The sequence below is a fragment of the Nanorana parkeri genome, unplaced genomic scaffold, assembly GCF_000935625.1.
Source record: "Nanorana parkeri isolate BGI_ZX_2015 unplaced genomic scaffold, ASM93562v1 scaffold248, whole genome shotgun sequence".
NCBI lineage: Eukaryota > Metazoa > Chordata > Amphibia > Anura > Dicroglossidae > Nanorana > Nanorana parkeri.
This window is the reverse complement of record NW_017306516.1, coordinates 2,069,157-2,077,582: the sequence shown is the minus strand read 5'-3', so window position 1 is coordinate 2,077,582 and position 8,426 is coordinate 2,069,157. Positions and strand designations below refer to the sequence as shown.

General features: G+C 40.1%; 1 protein-coding gene across 1 annotated transcript in view; it reads left to right on the top strand.

Annotated features, from left to right (window-relative positions):
• The first annotated feature begins 411 nt into the window (after window positions 1–411).
• LOC108787210 (interleukin-13 receptor subunit alpha-2-like) overlaps window positions 412–8,426 on the top strand; it is a 29,175-nt gene continuing 21,160 nt past the window's right edge. Inside the window, exon 1 of the mRNA XM_018556701.1 lies at window positions 412–447. The gene's annotated coding sequence lies outside the window, so the exon portion shown is untranslated. The remainder of the gene's footprint in view (window positions 448–8,426) is intronic.

The window sequence follows — 8,426 nt, the reverse complement described above, 5'->3', positions numbered from 1 at the left end:
GATAACATATGTATTCTGCAAGCTATTTTGGTAACAGGGTCATGTTTAGATAAACACTTCAATACTGTGCTGCCAAATCTGTGTGTTACGTCATCGGTAAACGGTTAACTCAAAAGATGTGCTCCCGGAAAATGAACAATATATTTAATTTTAAATGAAGAATCACACATGTTTTTTTTTTCACGGTAGTTCTCTGTCAGTTTTTCTAAGCAATGAAAGGGAATTATACTACTTCCTGATGAGCACATGGATGGTAAAAAATTAAGTCATGACTCATAAAAATGTGTAATAATGATGTTATAGTTTATGTTCAATTGGGAGTAAGCTATTGGCATTTGCTGCCCTCCTCTGACCACACCTCTCCCTATGTATACATAAATCTCTACTACAAGTGTACACTGACAGCAGCAAGAGGCACACAGAGGAGGCTGATCCAACCAGCACTAGGTGAGTGTTATTCAGCTATTTGGTTTATAAGGGATATTATAATCTGCTGACAAGACTTTGCAAAGTAAATATTGGTAGAGAAATAAAAATATGTTTGTTGATGTGAAGCTTTTTTTTGTTGTTTTACTTTCTATTAAAAAAACACACATGTAGGATAAAAGTAAAAGAATCTTTTCAGATATCATTATTCATTTCAGATGTATGGTAGAGCCAGTTATACTTCCTTGAATGCCTTGTAATGTGTAAATGCCATAAATATTTTTGATCTTGTACAATGATGTCTTTTATCAGGTAGTCCTTACAAATACAGCAACCATCTATTGTGAAAATATAATACATTTATGCATTTAATTATTTCAATTTAAAAAGAATCTTTCCAAAACCTTAGAGGATAAGCTAAAATGCTGTGTTACATTTGTTTTCATTTTAATGCATGTTTTTGCTTTTCATTTTCTCTGGTATTTCACCATTTCTTACTTACCCCCTCCCCATGTATGCAGAGCAGTTTCTGAGAATGATCAGTTTCAGACTGAATATACTTATGCTTTTATAGGCTATCTTAAAAAAAACATCTTTACAGAAATGTGAGCTGCCATTGCCGACCTTCTTCTGAATTTGTTATATTAATTCAGTGGATTAAATACTTACATTGTATGCGACCTTGGGTAAGGATGCAGAGCTCTGACGTTATTATGACTTATTATGCTGCGTACATGTTGAAGGTTAGTGACTTAGAAAGCATTGAAGCCAAACATGGCCAGGCAGCCTGCAGAACAAGGTCCGCAATGTTTTTTTCTTTACAGTGAATGTCCAGACATTTTTTTTTTAATATAGATAGAGTTAAAAGGATTAGATCCATTTTTACTGTTATCTGGGGCTTCTTTAGAGAGTTTTCTTTTCTTTTGACCACACTTTTACCAGACAGGAAGCAACGATAATCAGCAATAGGGACAAATACATCCATAAATCCTGACAAAGGTTCTAGCCTTCCCCTGCGCTCCTGAAAAAAAAATTCTGTCATTATCGCTGTTAGAGATTTTCAGTCACTTCCTGTATTTAATGGAGCCCTAGAGAGCAATAAAAACTTGAAAGAGGTTATTACCCTTTTCTACTTAAAGCAGAATTTAGGTGCTAAAATAAACTATACCTGAGCCATGAAGCCAGCTTACTCTAAAAGTTCCCCACACACCTTACAAATCCCGCGATCGTACAATTATCGTAAGGTGTGTGAAAGCCGTGCGACCTCTACTACTGTAAGGTTGCACGACTTTAAACTTACGAACATGTTTCAAAACCCGCCGAGCATCGTACGATGTTCGGCGGTTCTGTAGCATGTTCGTAAGAAAAAAGCCGGACGGGCCAGTGTGCGCAAGCGCACACTGCCCGTTCGGCATTGCGGTCATCGGAAGCCCGCCCCTCAGGGGGCGTGGCTTGCGGTCATTGCAAGTACGATCTGCCTATGCAAGATAGGCAGATCGTACGTTTTTTTTAAGTACCTTACAACCATCGCAAGACAAAAGTCTTGCGATGGTTGTAAGGTGTGTGCCCAGCCTTTCAGCCTCTCTCTCCCTCCACTGCAGCAGTCTAAGGTCTTGTGAGCCATTATGTTCTATACACAGTGTATAGGACGTGAGGACTCCAAGAGACATTCTATCACTGCAGTGGAGGAGGAGACAGGCTGGAGGGAGCACTGCAACAGCCGGCCTGGTCCGTGATTAAACTTTTTTTTTTTTAGCACCTAGACAAAAATGAGCACTTAACCTTTGCAGTGCGGGGGTAGCCCGGGTTAAGAACAGTTTTAACTGGAGTTCTGCTTTAATCCAAAAATGAAAAAAAAGTCTGGTCTTCACATATAGTTAAGCAAATTATGCTTATTTTTTAATGGGGGAACTTGGACAGTGTTCATCTGCTTGAACATTTCAGTAAATATGTATAATTATAATTTATAGGAATAATTAGGGAGAAAATAAAATCCTGTTACTCTTGTTATGTTATTAAAATGTATATTAACCCAAAAACTATTTTCTAAAGTCTTCTCCTGTATATTTGGCATTATGTCTAACTGTATACATATTTCTTAAGCAGATTTCTAAAACTGGCCATACACCTATAGATTATCTGCATATTTTCTATGGTCAGAGGGAAAAAGTCCAACAGAATCCTCCATCTACGCTAAACTTTGTGGATGAAGGAATCTCCCACTGGGCCAAGATTCAGTATCTTGCTAGTTGGCCCCGCTGGCGGTCAAAATACCTGAACAATGCCTGCATCCAATCAGATTGTTCAGCTGTTTTGAGAGCCAGTGGGGCTGACTAGCAAGATACTGAAGCTTGGCACCGGGGAGAGATTCCTCCATCCACACAATTTAGTGTAAATGGAGGAATCTGTTGCACTTTTTCCCTCTGACCATAGAAAACATGTAAATTCAGCCAGTAACATAATTTCCTTGCATTACCTTGCAATTAGCAGAAGTGTTGTCAACCTGCAATGTGTTTTCCATCCACTAGCCTGTTAGATAGGCAGCCCAACATTCATCAAAAGACTAGAACAGCAAGTTGACAATACTACAATTGTGACAGCATGCAAAATGTATGCACACTGGATGCAAAATGAATGCACAAAAAAACTCATGTATTTTTTTTAAACACAAGAGTGGAAAGGGTTCTGAAATGGATGCATATTAATATAAAAAAATATCTGTTTATCTAAATCACCGGCAATCAGGGTGACCAGTCATGACTTCCTTATAATCTGGGCATACAGCAACGGTACTCAGTACTCTGTATCAACAAGTACCGAAAACAATATATCGGTACTCATACTCAATACTGAAAAAATGGTATCGGTGCATTTCTTGTGTTTTTCTGCACTAACACATTAATCTTATCTCTTAATTATCTTGTTTGCTATTTGGATAAGCCAATATAAAGGAAAAAGTAATAGTGAAAAAAACTATTATTTTTACTAATCATTTTTGCCATATAAATTCTTGATGGTCCTCATAACAGGGGGCATAGAAAGGGTGCATCCATTGCCTAAATACATTGTGCTGGAAGGTGTCCCTCTGTCACATCTCAGAAAATTGGGCAGTATACACTACTACACTGATCAGTTGCTGCAAGAAGAAGCCTGTCCTTATCTAACATTGGTACAGTCCCTGATCTCTGCCCTTTGGTTACATATCTTTGGCAGCTGACTATTCAGCAACGGTTACAGATTCCTGCTGATTGGTGATACTTTCAAAGATGTGCAAAGATGGGTAACCCATAGCAACTAATCAGACCTCAGTCAGACCAGCAAGGTATGGGTTATTACAGCTTGAACATATTCAATGCCCTGCACTGTCCTATTGAATAAGCATCCTATCTGGTTATTTTCTTTAGTGGAAAGTCTAGTAAAAATGACATCCCTAAGCAGCTCTAGGATAGTTCAGTCAAGATAGGGAGAGTGAGAGACACATTACTGCAACGGGATATTGATCTAGGTACAATCAGCTGCTGAGCAATATGTAGATGCAAATATGTACTCTATAAAACCTTAATAAAGATCTATTGTTAAAAAAAAAATATGTAGATGCAAAGGACATTTCTAGGGTCACTGTTCTGCTGAGCAATGGATGAGGGCACTGGGGCATTTCCATGGACATTATGATACTAAGGTGGGTGATTAGAGGGCAATGGTATTTGCCAGAAGTCTGCTGACCTGGGGAATAGAAGAAGTGATGCAAGGCTGTAGCTACTATGGGGCAAGTGAGGCACTTGCCTCAGGCACAGCTGAGGGGGTGCACAGCAAGGGTCGGCCTGGCTGCACCCCCTTGCTTCTCTTGCCATGGCGAGCACAGGACACCATTAGCAACAGGAGTGCCTGGCAGCCAACACAGCTGCGGCTCGGCAGGGAAAAGAGGAGCGGCACAGGCTCCAGCTTCTCCTCAGATCCCTGCTGCTCTCCCCCATCTGTATGGGCAGAGGACTCTGTGTCCTCAATATCTTTCTATTTCAAAAGGGCAATGTCAGGGGTCTGTTTAGATCCCTGATATTTCCCCAAGGCCCCCCCCCAACAGTAAAAAAAAACAATAAATAAAAAAAAGCACACCCCACAAACTCATGCACACATATTACTAGACATGTGCAAAGACTAAAAATTTGTTTCAGACGAAATGAATGGAAACTTAAAATGTTTTCATTAGTTTCGTCAGAGGAAACAATTTTTTATGCTATTTTTGATTTGGCCACCAGCACATTCTGCACATGCGTGCCACCATCCTGGAGGCGGGGCACATGACATCACATACCACAAACGTCTGTTGGGGGGGCACAATTTTCTGTTCTTGCCTCAGGAGCAAAAGGAGCTAGGTACGGCTCTGATGTGATGTAGGAAACTACACTTCTAGGTTGAGGAATGAAAGAGTCATATCTCCACAAACAATTCATTGGAAAGACACAAGGGCATGTCCGGAGATAGTTAGGCTGATTTACTAAAGGAGCTAAATATCTGTACTCAAAAAGGTGTGTGAATATTCACTTCAATTATCCAATTATGTGAAAAGCAAGTTCCTGTTAATTTTGAATACCCAATTATGTGCAGATGATTTTCACATGATTGGATAACTGAAGCGAAAAGTTGCATCATTTTTTAAAATTAAAATTCTTAACTAGTAAATCATGCCAATTGTGATGCTGAATTGGGGTAAATGTAGACGATAAGAAAAGGGTATTGTAAAATAAATATGCGTCAATGTGCTTTATCAGCTAATGGCACATTTCTGTGTGTCAATGTGCTTTATCAGCTAATGGCACATTTCTGTGTGTCTGTAGTATTTGACAACTGGTTAACAATTCACAGATTACATTTATAAAGACCATGTCCTGCAGTGATTCTGAGAAGTCAGATCAGATGGAGGTTTCCTGCATAGTTTATCACAGTTGTGGAGTGCTTGGGCCTGGAATGTTTTCAAGAGAAAAATACCGAATTATTTCATTTACTCCCCTGGTGTACATAATTCTGTCATATAGCTTTTTTCATTATATACTTTATATCCTGGAAGTATCTACTGAAATCCTGAAAATTGCTTAATTAAATTGTATTGTTCACATTGGTTTTTTTTTTGCTTGTCTTTTTGAAGGATTTCATGGGGGAAATCTTTCATTTAAAGCTGAACTCCAGGCCAACAGCTTAATGTACAAATGCAATATATCTAAAGGAGGTGTTTTAACTGCAAAAATAATTGTATTTCTGTCCATGCAGTTCTGAGAATTACACAAATCTGCCACACAGCTTAATCCTTTCTGACAGGACAGGAGATTTATCTCAACAGCAATTAAGTAACACTTACTGGTCTTGCTCTACGGCCTGTGACTGGACAATGTAATGAGAATCAGGAGACTGATGAGCTCATCTCCCTGTCAGTCTAACCTCTCCTCTTATCAGCATTTGTCATGTAAGCCCTTCAGTACAACTTATTGGCTCCTTGCACTGCTTCCTTTCCCAGACTGAGCCCTGGTATACATGGTATTGCAAGAGATTGATACCAGTTAAAATTCAGGTATTTGCATTGTTTGCATTTAAAAAATAATAATTTGATGTTTTTATTAATTATTACAAACAGTGGCACAACTATAAACATAGCAGCCCAGGTGGCTGCTATGGGGCCTCTTGGTGGAAGGGGGCACCAATAGGTTGTTGAGACAAATTAAACATAGAACATGTAAAGATAACACAGTACTGGTTGGAGCGTTTGATGACAACCCTAATCCTCTGTAAAATCTACAGTGTAGGAAAACTTATGTCAGATGGACAAGAGAAGTCTTTGGGATCTTTGGGTCATTAGCCGCAGCTCAGAGAGAGTTTATCATGGGGCCCCCATCACATTTTTGCTATGGGGCCCCATGATCTGTAGCTAAGCCCCTGATTACAAAGCTTTAATAATCTGTGTATACAGTATATCTGCCTGAAGTTCAGCTTTGACACTTCGTGAGTCTCTGACCCAGAATAAGCATGTCCTGAATCCCGACATTCACATACGTGTTCCATGTCAGTGGATCCCTAAATAGAAAGGGGAAAGGATCAGGATGACAGGCACCTGCACTTGCACCTATGAAAATAAGTCAGCAAAACCTCTCCCATATTTTTCATATTTTTATCCTGACAGGTTTAAATACTTTTTTGCCCAACTGTATATGTATATATATAGTAGGTAGGTAAGTAGGTATAGAGGCCCTTACGGGTCTTGCAGTGGAGATAAGCCAAAACATCAGCATTTTATTGTCAACGTTTAAACGCAGCTCAGTTAATCTTTGGCTGCAAGACCTGTGAGTGCCTGAGTGCCTGTAGACCTAGTTTGGATTTGTATGAATATTTTTGTGGATAAGCAACTGGGCATTTATCTTACAGTCCAGTGGCTACCCCTGGCACAGCTATATTTGCTAATTCCACAAGTATACTGGACATAATCACGTAGCACTTGTACTTTACCGCCTCGCACATCTCACTCAAAATATTTGGATAGATCTCTGAGAATAGACTTTTCCTGAAAACAATTTAACCACCTACTGACTTATACTGAATTGTCTTTTCTGCAGCAGTAATATGGCAAATTATACTGCCCGACATACATATAGCAACTAAAGCAAGCACCGATATGTTCCTATGTTTCATCACTGGCAATAAAAATCTGAAAAAACAAAAGGTAAAAAAAATAAAAATAGTCAGTATCAGTCCAGTAGTTTAAAAAAAAGTGATCAGTCTATTTTTCATCACTTTCATCATTACTTTGATTCACATTAACATTTTCTGCCCAATTTTTTTGCCCAATAAAATACAAATTCTTGTGTTTTCCATTTCCGATAGATCCAGCTTACCTTGACAGCTAATGTTCTTTTCCAGCTAGGCTTTTCTATTTCCTTTTGCCATGAAATGATTAGGACTCCTGTCAGGGTTTATTTTGCCATCTGTGTCCTATTGGGAAAAATTCCCTTCATTTTTCTGTCCTGTGAACAGAAAAGGAAGTAAGGAGAAATCTCTTATCTAATGTCTATTGGAAGGTCTCCCCTTTATTCTTGTTTTGACAGCTAAAATGTAGTCTTTTCCCTTACTTGCAGTCCCAATGCAGGAAAAACAGGAAGATTGAGGGGCCTATTCACTAAGCTGCCGAAGGATCTAGCCGTAGCTTCGGCTGATCCTTCGGCTAGCTTCGGCCCCAGGACCCCTTTGGTTCACTATATATATTCACTATTCTATTCACTATAGCCCGTACAGCTCCCGGAGTTGGCCGAGCGGCTCAGTCGAGCCAAGAGCATGTGCTTCGGCTCTACTGAGCCGAGGTGAAAGGCGAAGCTGGCCGAAAGGCGAAGCTGGCCGAAAGGCCGGCCGACAGCCTGCTACTGACTGCTGCGCGGAGCCAGCCGTCATCTCACGGCTGGCTCCGGTCACTTGCACAGACAGATCAGCGTCCTTGGTTACCAGGTAACCAGGGACACTGATCTCCAGACAGCCCAACTCTCCCGGACGCTCTGGGAGTCTCCCACTATTAGATAGCGGCTCCCGGCCGCATGGCTCACTTCACTTCGGGTCAGTTATTCACTCGGCTGCCTATGGCAGCTTAGTGAATAGACCCGTGAGTCTTATTAGCGGGGACACAGACAGAAACCCTACTTACTGTCCTAATACCATTGATAATAAGAACAAAGGTCACAAGGATCAATAGACAGAGTGGGATTGATTTACTAAAGGCAAATAGGCTGTCCACTTTTAAAGGGAAGTTGTACTTTGCAGGAATATTTTCCCTTAGCATGGTGAACAAGGTGATATTTCAATGCCCAATCGAAAAATGCCCAAAGAATGCCCAATCAAGAGCCATAACAATACAAAAGCAGTATTATTTCTTGTACATAATTGGATGATGGAAGTCAGCAGAGCTTCACCTCATTCACTAAACTCAGGGGAAACTTCCATTACAAAGTGGAAATTCCCTTGCAGTAAGT